The 16,703-nt window shown below is 45.5% G+C and overlaps 1 protein-coding gene across 2 annotated transcripts in view; it reads left to right on the top strand.

Moving 5' to 3' along the window:
- Positions 1 to 583, top strand: part of LOC140457114 (macro domain-containing protein CT2219-like) — a 1,058,378-nt gene extending 1,057,795 nt beyond the window's left edge. For both annotated transcript variants that reach the window (XM_072551126.1, XM_072551125.1), the window contains one exon: positions 369 to 583. The gene's annotated coding sequence lies outside the window, so the exon portion shown is untranslated. The remainder of the gene's footprint in view (positions 1 to 368) is intronic.
- The last annotated feature ends 16,120 nt before the right edge of the window (positions 584 to 16,703 follow it).

Here is a 16,703-nt window from a genome sequence, read left to right as displayed (position 1 = left end):
ATCCAGTTTGTAGAAAGGAGGTATTCAGGTCTTCAGTTAAGCCTGTATTTGCAGGGAGCTGGCCAATTTAGCACATTCCCCATGTCCCTGGTACAGAGCTACAAGGAAGGTGAGTGGATGGAAGACGGCTGTAAAATCATTGCATCTCATGGTGTGCAGTTACCCACACAATAAATATGGCAGCTCAGCCTCAGATGTGTTTGACCCTCCTAGAGTGTGAAAAATGTTGCACCGGCACGTTAATATCTCTTTGAAAAATGGAAAAGAAGAGAGAAGCCATTGCCGTTCGATTAACCTACTCTGCCCATTCCCCACTGTCAACACACCCTACATTCATTAACATTTAGCTTGTGTTTTTGATGGATTAGGTGCCAAGTCCAAGAGCCTGCTTTAAGAAACAGCATCATTGAAGGATGAAGCCCTTATTACAAGAGGAATGCTGGAACTGAAGACGCTGCAAGAAATATATTCCTCACGGCTCCCGTTCTAATTCATTTCTGCCGAGACTTGATCTACAAGCTGGAAATTTGATGTGGCATGAAAATTATATGCGACAAAGCAATAAATTCTGGATTATATAGAACATCCATAATTGCAGTCAGTATAATGGTCACAGAAAATCATCAAATGTTCTAACTTTATACACTGTATTTACTTCGCTAATGATTTTCTACCCCCCCCACCCCCGGTATATCTGCTAATAGAGAATGTTTCAATTCTATATGTAACTTTCTGCTGTCTTTCCAATAGTCTGAATGTGACTTTCTCAGTTCTTGCCAGTAATGTCCCATTGATAACATAACTCCCTCCTACTGTCAGTTCCCCTCTTGGTAACTTCCACCCGCTTTCATCTTCGAAATACAGAAACTAGGTGCAGGAATAGGCCATTCGGCCCTTCGGGCCTGCCCCACCATTCAATACCATCATGGCTGATTTGCAATCTGAGCAACCCACTCCTGCTTTCTCTCTATACCCTTTGATCCCTTCAGCTGCAAGGGCCACGTCCAGCTCCCTCGTGAATGTATCTAATGAACTGGCTCCCACAGCTTCCCCACAGGGTTCACAACTCTCTGAGTGAAGAAATTCTTCCTCTTCTCAGACCTGAATGGCTTACCCTTTATTCTTAGACTGCGACCCCTAGTTCTGGACTTCTCCAACATTGGGATCATTGTTCCCACATCAAGCTTGTCTAGTCCCATCAGGATTTTATTTGTTTCTATAGCATTCGCCCTCATTCTTCTAGATTCCAGCGAGTACAAGCCCAGTCAATCCAGTCTCATGTATCTTCCTCCCTGTGTAGCTCCTGCCCACTATCCTATCACCAATCAATTATTCTCTCTGTAGCTCTCCTCTCTGTATCCATTCTTCTCTGTGTCAGCCTGTGTTGACTGCCAGGCCAACTTGGGAAAGGATGGTTTGGACTGAAGCCTTGTCACCGATTGTAATGACTACCATCTGGCAGTTAGTGGTGGGCACAGACTGCAGTTGAGGGTGCAGGAAGGGAGATGGAAGCCAGTAGGTAAGCCTCAAATGCACCCTTAGCAATGCTAATAATATCATTTACCTCCCCACCCCCCCACATAATTTAGCGTCTCTCTCCCCTAAAGCAGACAGATAACTGACACTTCCACCAATGTTTCTTCAATAAGATCAGTTTACGCTTTGATGGGTTATCTTTATAGTCTAAATGCACCTATGGCTATGCATTGATGGATGTTTGAGTCTGATATCATTGTAGTTGATTCTGTGGTGATCAAATAATTCTCATGAAACTAAAGTTTAGATGTTTTCCTTTGAAGGAATGTGTTGATATTCACTCATACCTTATGGGCACGGTGGGTGGGGGAGGGTAAACTGAGGGGAGGTGGTGCTGGTTGTAAACTTCACCATGATATTAACATGAAGGCAGGTCCAGGATTTTATAATGCTTCTTGGGGAGAGGTGTTTTGCCAGATATTTCCTGTTCTGTTCCAGATTGTGATTCTTGGCTCAAAGCTAATGTCCATTGGTTTTGCATTTCCAATCTCCTTCCCATTTTCACACTGACCCTTCTGTACTTGGTCTCCAGTGTAGACTTGCTGAACAATGCTTCAGCTTTGATAAGAGGCATCTACAGCAGGGAAGAAGGCCATTTGGGCCATTAAGTGTATGCGGCTCTCAGTCAGGCAGTCCAATTTCTCCTGCAGTCTTGCAAATTCATCGAATCCCTACAGTGTGGAAGCAGGCCATTCAGCCCATCGAGTCCACCCCTCCATACAGCATTCCACCCAGACCCAGCCCCCTACCATAAGGCTATAAGACCATTTGGCCTATCAGATTTGCTCTGCCATTCAATCATGACTAATAAGTGTCTCAACTCTATTTTCTCACCTTCTCTCCATAACCTTTGATCCCCATAACGATCAGGAACCTGTCTTAAATATACTCAATGACCTGGACTCCCCACCTCCTCAATACTACCTGTACCTCCACCTTTCTTTGTGTCATCTGTAAACTTAGCCAGAATGCCCTCAGTTCCTTCATCCACATCATTATAAAGTAAAACGTTGTGGTCCCAACACTGAGCCTTACGGAGCATCACTTGTCACCAGCTGCCACCCTGAGAAGGATCCTTTTATCCCCTCTCTCTGCTTTCTGCCAGACAGCCAAGCTTCTATCCATGCTAGCAACTTGCCTCTAACACCATGGGCCCTTATCTTACTCAGCAGCCTCCTGTGTGGCACCTTGTCAAAGGTCTTCTGGAGGTCCAAGTAGATAACATCCATTGGCTCTCCTTTGTCTAACCCTATACCAGTAACTCTGCATTTTCCATGGCCGACCCACCTAGCCTGTACATCCCTGGACACTATGGCCAATCCACCCTAACCTGCACTACTTCGGACTGTGGGATGAAACCAGAGCACCCGGTGGAAACCCACGCAGACATTGGGAGAATGTGCAAACTCCACACAGACAGCCACCTGAGGCTGGAAGCAAAATCGGGTCCCTGGTGCTGGGAGGCAGCAGTGCTAACCACTGAGCTGCCCATTCCACATAAAGTGTGGTGTCTGCTGCTTTAATGAATTCTTCCTGCCCTAAGCCCAGATCTTCCCATTCATAGCTATTCTCAACAACCTTATTATCCTTTCTAGTTGCACTTGGGGACTTTGAGCTTTTAAACAGCCCCTTTCTTGCCTTGATACGGGCTTTGTGACACCACCCTGCATTTCCAGCATCCACATTATTTTGCTCTGATTTTATCATAATGGACTCTTTCAAAAACTGATTGGAGGCAGATATTCACAGCTAAAGGGATGGCTGGAAAATGGGAAGCCTTCAGAAATGAGATAATAAGAATCCAGAGAGAGTATATTCCTGTCAGGCTGAAAGGGAAGGCTGGTAGGTATAGGCAATGCTGGTTGACTAAAGAAATTGAGGGTTTAGTTAAGAAAAAGAAGGAAACATATGTCAGGTATAGACAGGATAGATCGAGTGACTCCTTAGAAGAGTATAAAGGAAGTAGGAGTATACTTAAGTGGGAAATCAGGAGGGCAAAAAGGGGACATGAGATAGCTTTGGCAAATAAAATTAAGGAGAATCCAAATGGTTTTTACAAATACATTAAGGACAAAAGGGTAACTAGGGAGAGAATAGGGCCCCTCAAAGATCAGCAAGGTGGCCTTTGTGTGGAGCCGCAGAAAATGGGAGAGATACTAAGCGAGTATTTTGTATCAGTATTTACTGAGGAAAAGGATATAGAAGATATAGACTGTAGGGAAATAGATGGTGACATCTCGCGAAATGTCCATATTACAGAGGAGGAAGTGCTGGGTGTCTTGAAACGGTTAAAGGTGGATAAATCCCCATGACCTGATCAGGTGTACCTGAGAACTCTGTGGGAAGCTAGAGAAGTGATTGCTGGGCGTCTTTCTGAGATATTTGTATCATCGATAGTCACAGGTGAGGTGCCAGAAGACTGGAGGTTGGCTAACGTGGTGCCATTGTTTAAGAAGGGCGGTAAGGACAAGCCAGGGAACTATAGACCAGTGAGCCTGACCTCGGTGGTGGGCAAATTGTTGGAGGGAATCCTGAGGGACAGGATCGACATGTATTTGGAAAGGTAAGGACTGATTAGTGATATTCAACAAGACTTTGTGTGTGGGAAATCATGTCTCACACACTTGATTGAGTTTTTTGAGGAAGTAACAAAGAGGATTGATGAGGGCAGAGTGGTAGATGTGATCTATATGAACTTCAGTAAGGCGTTCGACAAGGTTCCCCATGGGAGACTGATTAGCAAGGTTAGATCTCACGGAATACAGGGAGAATTAGCCATTTGGATACAGAACTGGCTCAAAGGTCGAAGACAGAGGGTGGTGGTGGGTTCTTTTTCAGACTGGAGGCCTGTGACCAGTGGAGTGCCACAAGGATCGGTGCTGGGACCTCTACTTTTTGTCATTTACATAAATGATTTAGATGCAAGCATAAGAGGTACAGATAATAAGATGTTGTGAAACTTGAAAGGGTTCAGAAAAGATTTACAAGGATATTGCCAGGGTTGGAGGATTTGAGCTATAGAGAGAGGCTGAACAGGCTGGGGCTGTTTTCCCTGGAGCGTCGGAGGCTGAGGGGTGACTTTACAGAGGTTTACAAAATTATGAGGGGCATGGATAGGATAAATAGACAAAGTCTTTTCCCTGGGGTTGGGGAGCCCAGAACTAGAGGGTATAGGTTTAGGGTGAGAGGGGAAAGATATAAAAGAGACCTAAGGGGCAACTTTTTCACACAGAGGGTAATATGTGTATGGAATGAGCTGCCAGAGGATGTGGTGGAGGCTGGTACAATTGCAACATTTGAAAGGCATTTAGATGGGTATATGAACAGGAAGGGTTTGGAGGGATATGGGCCGGGTGCTGGCAGGTGGGACTAGATTGGGTTGGGATATCTGGTCGGCATGGATGGGTTGGACCGAAGGGTCTGTTTCCGTGCTGCACATCTCTATGACTCTATGACTCATAACTGGGTCATGCCTGGGCTAAGTCTGCCCAAACTCATACCATAGCCAATTTGTTCACACTAGTTAAGACTGGATTTAAGCTTGATCCGAACAGGGGAAAGGGACCGTGTAATCAGCCATGCGGGGAAATGTTGATGTGCTAGTCAGTCGTCAGGTCCCAGATCCTCAACACTTTACAGTTAAGGTATTCGCAAAGAACGAGGCAAACTGTGACAGTGTGGAAGAGGTGGCTGCAGGTAATTTGCAGGGTATATTTAGCCTCAGTTGGGAGCTAATTACTGGCACAAAGCCACTTCTGGGCTCTGGTAATAACTGTTAAAGCTTTACAGCTTTCACACCGCAGAGTCTGATTTCACTGTTTAATCTTCACTTCCATACTTTAGCTAATGGAGCTGTTTAACTCCCATTGTGAATATTTTCAACAAAAGAGGAAACAGTTGTTTTGATTGAAATTCTTCTGAACGCAATTTTGTTTTTATCTCTACTCATCAATCAGAAGAATAACAGGGGATGCAGTCAGGTGAAATATTTTCACTCATTCCCCGGTGTTTGACACCAGAGCAATGCTTTTGAAGGTGATTTAATCAGGGCATCCTGGAGAAACTCACCAGCATCAGAGGAAAGACAAAAACTGAATTGACTCTTCATCACTGGAACGCAGACGGTTGAAGGGCAACCTGATAGAAATGTATTAGATTGTGAACGGCATGGATAGCGTGGAAAGTGTGAGGTGATCTCCCAGGGTGGAGGGGGTCAGTTACTAGGGGACACAGGTTCAAGGTGTGAGAGAGGAAGTTTAAAAAAGATGTGGGGGGCAAAGGGTGGTGAGTGTCTGGAAAGCATTGCCACAATAGCAGCATTCAAGAAGCACATGAACAGGAAGTGAATAGAGGGATATGGATCCTGTAGGGGAAGGCAGTTTTAGTATGGAAGGGCAAAATGAGTCAGCACAGGCTTGGAGGGCTGAAGGGCCTGTTCCTGTGCTGTATTGTTCTTTATTCACAGCAGACTCAAGACGTTAACTCTGTAGATGCAGCCAGCCATGCTGAGTTTCTCTGTGACTTCTATTCTGATTTCAGACCTCCAGAATCTGCAATTCTTTGCTTTGTTTTTCAAGATAATCAACAGTCACATCCACGCGCAGGAACAACTGGCTGCTATAAAGCCAGATCCTTTCACGCTCCACTCCACAGGAGGGTTACTCGGTCATAAACTGGCACTGAGCCACACAAGGAGAGATTAGGAGATGGCACCAAAAGCTTAGTTAGGTAGACTTTGATTTGATTTGAAAGGTTGCCAAATTCCAAGATGCAAGATGCCCTGCAATAACTCACCAAGACTCCATTGACACCATCCAAATCCACGACCTCTATCACCCAGAAGGAAAAACACAGTAGATAAATGGGAACACCATCACCGTCTACAAGACGCCTTCCAGCCACTCACTTGGAAATGTATTGGCATTCCTTTAGTATCTTTGATCAAAATCCTAGAACTGTCTCCCTTAGCACAGTAGCATGGATGGAATCAATCTAGGGTCCCTGGTGCTGTGAACTAGTGGTGCTTATCAGCAGATGTCAGTAAACAGGGATAGACAATCCCAGTTGGTGCTGGCTACTCGTGGCTAGAATTATAGTTATTTATAATTTGTCCTGGGTGGTAGTTTCACTGCTTTATTTGCTTTCCTGGCGCTGCTGCCAAGAGGCAAGGTCATGGTGTAACAATGGGTTTAGGCATTTGCTGTTTTTTAACCAATGTCCAGGTGAAACCTACAACACAGACAGCGGGAAGACGGAGAGTGAGCAGGGGAAGCAGTGTGCTAGAGTATACACAGGCCCAAACACTGAAGGTTAAAATAACTGATGTCAATTTATAATCAGACCTCCATTCCAGAGCTGGCTCAGCCCTGGCAGCACCAGTGTGCAATTAACACTGCGCCTGGACACTCACTCCCTTTGGATATCAAGGCCCACATAGTGAACCAAAGCAAACTTCAGGAGATGCCGAAAACCAGCAAGGGAGCAGACGGAGATGGGGAGCGCAATTCAGGACAGGCAGCGTCCGCGCAGGAAGGTGCACAGATTTCCTCTGCTGTGGACTTTTCATCAAAACAGCATTGCAATAACTTGCATTTTCAGAGCCTCTTCAATGTCGTTGAAAGTCTTAAAGCATTTCAAAGGCGTGTAAATCAGCTCAGATTTTCCAAGGGACCACTTGAGGAGATATCAGGAGAGAGTGCCAAAACACTTGATCAAAGTTTTCAGGAGGCATGAAAGATTAGGTGCAAGTTTTAGAGAGGGGATTCCAGAGATTGCTAACTGGAGAACCAAATGTATGGATTTCAGTGGCAGGATGAATGAAATCATTGACAGACAAACCCTGAACACCTTCAACCTCAGTTCACTGTGAAGGTCACCCCTCAGCTTCCAACATTCCAGGAGAAAAAGCTCTGGACTAGTTGGAACAAAGCTAAATTGAAATATCCTGAGGGCCCAGATCAGACCACAGTGAAACTCTGCCTGTCTCTGTCTCTCCTCCCCCACCCTCGGCACTGTGGACAGCCTTCATTGGTTATTATCAGCCTGTCCTTTGAATTGCCAATACTGTCGCTGCTTAAGCTCCTGCCAAACCATTGGCACGAAATGGAGTTTGCCACTGTCATAGTGCTCAGTCACGCCTGTGTGTTCAGCCTGTCGCTGAGCTGGGCAGTGAAAAAGCCTGAATCTCCAGCTGAGTTTCTTGGAGCTGTCTCGCTTGGTTTTTGCCATGTGCATCCCTTTAACCTCTCTGTGAGCTGCCCTGACCACTGACTGAGTGTGTCAATTATCCCAGAGCATTGCAGCAGCCTTCTCAATGGCTCGGTTTGTTCGAGTTAGTGAATAACTATACCACGCAGCCCGTGACAATCCCAGCTTGAATTCGCTGTTTGTACTGAATTTGCTGAGAGCCAGTATTTGGGATGTGATAATTGGTCCCAGCGCTGCACAGACAACGGAAGGGAGGAATCAGTTAAAGCTCCTGCTTCCGATTCTTAACCAGTGAGTCTGTGGGAAGTGGTGTAATGGTAATGTCACTAGACTAGAATATAGAAACCCAGGTTAATGCTCTGGGAACATGGGTCCAAAATTCATGGAATTTAAATTCAAATGAAGTAGTAAAATCCAGAATTGAAAACTGGTCTCAGTGATGGTGAACCTGTGAAATCCCGTCTGGGTCAATAATCTTCCTTCAGGAAGGAAATCTGCCCTCCTTTCCTGGTCTGGCGTAGCCATGACTCCAGACCCACAGCAATGAAGTTTATTCTGAACTGCACTATGGGCAATTAGGGATGGACAATAATCGCTGGCCTAGTCAGTGAAGCCCACAGTCTAAGAATCAGTAATAAAAAATGTCACTGTCATAGAGTCATTCAGCACGGAAGCAGACCCTTTGGCCCACCCAATCCACGCCGAACATAATCCCAAACTAAACTAGTCCCACCTGCCTGCTCCTGGCCCATATCCCTCCAAACCTCATGTACTTATCCAAATGTCTTTTAAATGTTGTAATTGCACCCTGCTTCCTTTGGAAGTTCATTCCACAGACGGACCACTCTCTGTGTAAAAACGTTGCTCCTTCTGTTTTTTTTTAAATCTCTCTCCTCTCACTTTAAAAATGTGCCCCCTACTCTTGAAACCTTCCATCCTAGGGAGAAGATGTCTTCCATTAACTCTATCTACACCCCTCACTATTTTATAAACTTCCATAAAGTTGCTTCTCAACCTCCTGTTCTCCAGTGGAAAAAGTCCCAGTCTATCAAAGTACAAAAGCAACTTTTCTTATTAAGATTGGGTGTGATGGGCCCTTGGACAGTCAGCCTAGAGTCACACGTACTGAGTGAATGTTGTAGTGTACAGATTCCCAGTTTGTACGTCAGTGCCTGACAGGAGAATGTTTTTGCTGGAAATAAAGAGTAATCAAGTGCCTTTAGATTCACTAGCCTAATCCTCTGGATCCCCGGCTAAATCAAACTCTGAGAGAACTCAGCAATCAGGGAACAGAGACACAAGCACGTCACAATGAGAAAACAATGAGGGGCACAGTCAGTGAAAAGCAGCCAAGTTCCTGCTTTAGGTTTCTCAGTTCCTATCAGCATGAGCATCGTGGGCAGGTCATCACCTGGTGGACAAAGAAAAGTTTGCAAAAAACAGCATTGGAGAAGGCGTTAATGTGATAGAGAAAGAAGTCCTTGCTTTTGAAGATTGATCATCTCCTACCATCTCTTGTCTTTTTTTTTCCTTTCACTCTCCCCCCCAAGAGGCTCTGACAGGCTGCGGGCTAAATGAGAAGTGAAATTGCATCCAGCTGCAATCTCATGCACCAGCACCACAGTGATCATTCCAATTGTCAGTTAACTCCCGCAACACTGGATTGATTGGAGCCAGGAGGAGGGACTCTCAGGAGCAGGTTATATCCCTGAGTAACTGCAAGGACCAAGTGTCTCACAACTGACAACAGGTCTGTGGAAACTGGATGACAACATAGCCCTGAGGTGCTGTTTTCTGGACAAGCCTCTGAAGTCAGTGGCCCCATTTTCCTCTCAAGCAGATACAGTAAGAAATCGTTTAGCAGGATGATGAGCAGAGGAGGCTCAAGTCCCTGATTTTATGACAGACCATCACCGTCGTTATCTCTGGTCATTACTGATACATTATTTGTAAACTGCTCACAAGGCCATATCGAATTAAACAAGCTTATCTAGAGAAGCATAGAAAGGTTGAATTGAATTAGCTTTAAAGACAGCTTCCGAACGGCTGTACATTGGGAGAGGGGAGTGTTCAGCGGGAGCTGGGTGTCCTTGTGCACCAGTCGCTGAAGGTAGGGATGCATGTGCAGCAGGCGATAAAGAAGGCAAATGATATGTGGGCCTTCAATACGAGAGGTTTCGAGTACAGGAGCAGGGATGTGTTGTTGCAGTTATACAGGGCCTTGGTGAGGCTATGCCTCGAATATTGTGGGCAGTTTTGGTCTCCTTTTCTGAGGGAGGACGTTCTCACTCTTGAGGGAGTGCATTGAGGGTTTCCCAGCTAATTCTGGGGATGGTGGAACTGACATGTGAGGGGAGATGGATTAGCTTAGGATTGTTTTCACTGGAGTTCAGACGAGTGAGGGAAGATCTCATACAGGCGTATAAAATTTGAACGGAACTAAGACAGGGTAGATTCAGGGAGAATGTTTCCGATAGTGGGTGGGTCCAGAACTAGGGGCCACAGTCTGAGGATTCAGAGTAGACCGTTTAGGATGGAGATGAGATATTTCTTCACCCAGAGAGTGTGAGCCTGTGGAATTCATTAATACAGGGAGTAGTTGGTGCCAAATCATTGAATGTATTCAAGAGTCAGCTAGATATAGCACTTGGGGCGAAAGGTTATGGGGAGAAAGCAGGATCAGACTATTGAGTTGAACGGTCAGCCATGATTGTAATGAATGGCGGGTCAGGCTCAAAGGGCTGAATGGCCTCCTCCTGCTCCTATCTTCTATGTTTCTTCTCATTGACTCAATTCAAACGTCTCACCTCGATTCCGTTTCCCCTTGACCATCTCTGCACTGACAACAACCCAGATCTCCAGTCTCTCCTGAAGCCCCTCATTCCTGTGACTGAGTAAATCTCTCTCCAAACTCTCACCTTAACACTCTTCATGAAGTGAAATGCACAGTCAGAACTGGGCACACTGTTCTGGTGGAGGCCAGGGTTTTGTCTAGGAGACCAATCACGGTTTGGAACAACCAAAAACCACATTTGTTTTTAATCAAAAATGGTGCAATGTTCTACATAGATCCTGTCTCCTGTGGCCCAGCCTAGCCTGAAATCACATACTGGGTCACCTTCACAGGCTATAAATTCAGCCAAAATCATCACATTGAAAGCACAAATTTGATTTGTTTCTATTTAGACCATTATATAAGGCCATCTCAGCTCCACTAATAAGTACACTTTCTCTAACCTTTGGTTTTTCACAACCCGTTGGCACAGGGCACCAATAAATGTAGAGACAGGCTGTGAGATAACAGCTGCTAACCTCCCCACTGAGAATCAGAACCTGGGAGAATTTACACGACTGTAGTTGTCCAAGGGAAACCAGCAAGCCGTGCGCAAAATGTCCCAGCTCAGGATCTTTCTGCTGAATAATGAAGGGCAAAGCAGAGGGAGAGGCGAACGTGTGCTGTGATTTACAACAAAAGCTGCAGGTACCTGCTGACGAAATGCGAAACCCATTGTAATGTTCAAATTCACCACCATGAACTGCTTTTTTTTTACAGCAAAAGCAGAAACTGGTGGAAAAGCTCAGCAGGTCTGGCAGCATCTGTGGAGGGAAAGCAGTGATCACATTTCAGTTTGAGTATCTTAGAACTGCGTATTTTTAATCCTTCTGTATTAGTCCTGAGTTGGGCCACAGATTGAGTACAATGCGGTTCTGGTCCCCTGATGACAGACAGGATGTGTTTATGGTAGGCAGGGGTCAGAGAAGATTTACAGGATGTTCCCAGCACTGGATGGTTGGGCTCATTCTTCTTAGAACTTGGGTAAGGGGAGATTTCCTTCAGATGTACAAAGTCTGTAAGCTGCTTGAATGCAATGGAGGAGAAGAGCTGATATACCTTACCGAGGAGATCATTAACTAAGAGCCTAGATTGAAGGTGCCTGACACCATCCAGGACAAAGCAGCCACTTGCTTGGCACCGCATCTGGCTCTTTCAACGTCCACTCTGTCCACCACTGATGTTCAGTAGTGTCCATCTTCAGTAAATGTCTATGAAATCATGAGGGGTATAGACAAGGTGAAGGGCAGGTGTCTTTTCCCTAGACTGGGGGGATTTCAAGACTAGGGCATGGAGAGGAGAAAGGTTTAAAAAAGACATGAGAGGTAATGTTTTTACACAGAGGGTGGTTCACATGTGGAATGAACTTCCTGAGAAAGTGGTGGGTGTGGGTATGGTTACAACATTTAAAAGACATGAATAGGAAAGGTTTGGAGGGATATGGACCAAGAGCAGACAGCTGGGACTAGTTTAGTTTGGGGATTATCGTGAGCATGGACTGATGGGGTTGTTTCCATGCTGTATGACTCCACAAGATGTAATGCAGAAATTCACCAAGGCTCCTTAGACAGCATCTTCCAAACCACGATCACTTCCATCTAGAAGGAGAAGGGCAGCAGATACATCAGCTCCTACAAGTCCCCCTCTGAGCCATCACACTACCCTGACTCAGAAATATATCGCTGTCCCTTCAAAACCCATAAGACTTGACCCCCAATATTTGCAAGACAAACCTGTTGTATTTTATACAGCTTGGGGGTCCGTTGTGTGGCTATTTTACCCTGGCTTAGGTCACACAGAAATGCAGGAGCCCCAGGAAGGTAATCTCTCATTGTGGATGCCTCATTGTGCCAGTTTGTTTGAATTATAGGATTTCTCCTTCTCCAAGTCAGTTTGAGTGGGCCGTTTGCCCACCTTTTGACCCATAACGTCAGGCTGGTTCAGTCACTCCATTGCAGAATTTATGCTCAATGGTGTAGGCCCATTGCTGAATCATTATACCCACAACCACAGTAAGTCAGACTGGAAGTCGGGTCGCCTGGCTCAGAGGCAGGGTCACTGCCACTGTACCAACAACGCTCCCTTCTTGTCTCAGAGATGTGCTGTTGCTCAAGGACAGAACAGTGGACAGAAGTGAGAGACAAATTCTCATTTTACTGGCTAGGCACCATTCACAGTGATGTCATTGTCCTTCAGTAAAGCTGAATGTGATTCACTGAAGATTTTGACTCAGGGTCCATCTACCTTTTAGCAGTCAGGTTCTAACCTTGTGACAGTGTTGGAGCTCAAACAGATTGCTTCAATTTCAAAGACATGCAGAGCCTTACTGACTTTAGGAGTAAGCTTAAAACAGTGATATCTACTCTGCCTGTTCTCCCCCAACCCGAACCCTCATTCTAACCCTGCCCTAGCCCCCACTACGGTTCATATTTCCCCCAAACACAATCACACATAGGCACATGAACAAATTTCACATTCCGACACAGAAACACTAATTCATGAGCAGTTCTGGATGAACATAAACACAGATGAAAGCTAACCGAACACTTCAGCAAGCACTGCCAATTGATAATGGCAGACATACACACACATGCACACTGAAACAGACCTGCACACTGACAAACCAACACACACTGAGATACACAGACACACATACACACTTATTCACACACACACACACACCCACTTAAACTCCCATACTTACACGTTCTCTCTCATTCATACATGCTGACAAAAGCACACAAAGACACACACTGAAACACGTGTAGACACTGACACACACACAAACTCACACTAACACAGACACACACTGACACACACAAAACATTGACACTGAGTACATGCACTGACATGCACTCATCGTGACACACACACACACTTTCTCTCTCACACACTGACACTCACACACAGATGCAGTTACACACACACATACTGACATTGAAACACACATCAAAGCACAGGAATACACTCATATACACACTGACTCACACATAGAGGTGCACGCACACACACTCACTGCAGCACAGGTACACTCTCTTGAGCACAATGACATACTCTCACACAGACACATAAACACACATGACACAGTCACAAACACACATGCTGACATGCCCACAAATATACACACATACAGACACACAGTTAAACTCATACACATACTGAAACATACAAACTGATCTCCATACATTTGACACACATACTCATACGTGAATGCATGCACACACAATGTGATTTCTGCAAATGCAGTGTCCCATTTCAAGTTCCTCCAGGAATGCATCAGCACATAAGTCAAACAAAGAATTAATTAAGGTTCAGATTAAAATAAACCTGATTAGAGAAGCAGGTCTGCTGATTTAAACATTTTGTTGTTGTGTTAAACGTTATGCTGTAAGCCATAGCTAACGAGGAATCAATACTTTTACACTGTTTGAGTGCCAATTAGTCACAAATCTCTGATAGATTCACAACAGAGGAACCAAGTGGGATTTATATAGTTGAAGAGATTTGTTAACATTCAGTTTGCAGCAGTCTGCATTTGAAAGCTGTGTATATTTTAGAAACTGTTAGAAGTTATCGACTTAAAGGAACAGCAATAATTATGGCATAAAGCCATGTTGCAATCAATTCAAGTTCTAACAGGTACAAAGCCAGTAAATCAGTGTTACCGGGGTCTCTGAGTGAGGAGAACCTTCTCTTGGACCTGACTGCCGCACAGATACTAAGTGGAAGGCCTTACTGCCGCTGTCTGCCACCTTTGGTGTTTGTACAGAACACAATAGGTCTTGTAGCCACCTCAGTAAATGTGCCGACCTGAGGTCAGTCCCTTGAAAAAGCCCCATTGCAGGAACTTAAATGGAACTTGCCCATATCTTGTTAAGGTTTGGGAGGATGAGCGTCTTAGGTGGCAACTGAACAGGTAAACCCATCCTGTGAGTCCACTGGGAGGAAAGACGCACCAACACCAGCATTTCCGACTAGGCCAACATCCCCAGCGTCAAGATACCGACCCCCCACTCACTCACCTTGTTCGGCTGCAATGGGCTGGGCACATTATCTGTTTGACCAACACGAGAATCCCCAAACAGGTGCTCTACTCCCAGTTCCGAAACGTGGACAAAAGAGCTGAGTTCCAGAGGTGAGGTCAGAGTGACAGCCCTTGACATTTGACCGAGTGTGGCATCATGGAGCCCAAGCAAAGCTGGAGTCAATGGGAATCAGGGGGAAAGCTCGTAGCTGGTTGGAGTCATGTCTGGCACCGAGGAAGATGGCAGTGGTTGTTGGAGCACTCAATGTTTAGCACCCTTTCGTAACATCTCAGAGACTGAAACAGTCCATGTTCAAATGCTAAAGATCTGGACAATAATGGCATTGTGGGTGTCCCAACACCACACAAACTACAACGGTTCAGATAGGCAGCTCACCATCACCTTCTCAAGGAGCAGTTAGGGATGGGCAGGAAATACTGGGCCCAACCAGCAACGCCCACATCTCTTGAACAAACTGTAGAAACATTAACATGGGATAAAGCAGGTATTGCAGCATCAGGTAGGGAAAGCCCTGGTGGATTTGATTTGATTTATTATTGTCGTATGTACCGGGGTACAGTGAAAGGTTTTGTTATGTGTGCAGTACAGGCAGGTCATACCATACAAAGTGCGTAGGGTAATAGAACCGAGTGGATAATACAATGTTAACATTGGCACCCACCACCCCCTCGGGTCGCACAGCCTGCCAGTTTTGTCACAACTGGCTTCAGATGGTTTTTGATTCAACGTAGCTCCCTATTAGCCAGCTGCTGCCCTTGCAGCTCATCACGGGGAGGGATGCTGCGCCTCTTTGGAGAGGTCATAAAGCTCAAGAAGCTGACTGTTTGCAGCCCAGGGGTTTTGAGCTCCGTTAGAGCGGCAGCAAGGCGTTCAGCTCAAACATAAACCTTTGAAACCCGCAGTCTGTGTCCCCGCCCCTCACACACCAGCTGCCAGTGATTTCCTTCACATTCATCCCTTTTCTCCCAAAGAATTGAATCCCTGTTTGTGCATACCAGCTATCTTTGGCTTTGACCCCAGAAGGAACAGTCTGGGTTGTGTGTAGAATCGGCCACTCAGATTGACTATTGTTGCTGTTAAGTTGAAGGGTGGGTGGGAGAAGGATTCAGCGTGTTGAATACAATTCCGGGGGGGATTAGACCGACTTTGTCCTAAAGCTGCCCTTGTTGCTGTTTTGAGGCCGTGCGGAAATCAGATTCCCAGTCTTCACACCAAGGGCATGGATCCTACGAGTGAGGCAGGGCAAGAGCATTCAAGCAGAGGCACGGCAACACAGATACTGGAGATCTGAAACCAAAACAGAAATTGCTGGAGAAACTCAGCAGCATCCGTGCAATCATTTATACAAGTGAATATAGGTGGAATGGTTAGTACGTTTGCAGATGACACCAAAATTGGGGTGTAGTGGACAGTGAAGAAGGTACCTCAGAGTGCAAAGGGACCTTGATCAGATGGGCCAATGGGCTGAGGAGTGGCAGATGGAGTTTAATTTAGGTAAACGTGAGGGGCTACATTTTGGAAAGGCAAATCAGGACAGGACTTATCACTTAACAGGCCCCTGGGGAGTGATACTGAACAAAGAGACCTTGGAGTGCAGGTTCATAGTTCCTTGAAAGTGGAGCCGCAGGTAGATAGGATAGTGAAGAAGGTGTTTAGTATATATGCTTCTTTCAGTCAATGCATTGAGTATAGGAGTTGGGAGGTCATGTTGTGTCTGTACAGGACATTGGTTTGGTTACTTTTGGAATACTGTGTGCAGTTCTGGTCTCCCTGCTATAAGAAAGATGTTGTTAAACTTGAAAGGATTCAGAAAAGGTTTACAGGGACGTTGCCAATGTTGGAGGGTTTGAGGTATGAGTAGAGACCGAAAAGGCTGGGGTTGTTTTCCCTGGACCGTCGGAGGCTGAGGGGTGACCTTATAGAGGTTTATAAAATCATGAAGCGCATGGATAGGGTAAATAGACAAGGTCTTTTTCCCCAGGATGGGGAATCCAGAATCATAGGGTAGAGGTTTAGGGTGACAGGGGAAAGATAATAAAAGAGACCTAACGGGCAACTTTTTCATGCAGAGGGTGGTGCGT

Source organism: Chiloscyllium punctatum, chromosome 31 (assembly GCF_047496795.1).
Source record: "Chiloscyllium punctatum isolate Juve2018m chromosome 31, sChiPun1.3, whole genome shotgun sequence".
NCBI lineage: Eukaryota > Metazoa > Chordata > Chondrichthyes > Orectolobiformes > Hemiscylliidae > Chiloscyllium > Chiloscyllium punctatum.
This window is presented reverse-complemented; position numbering and strand designations above follow the sequence as displayed.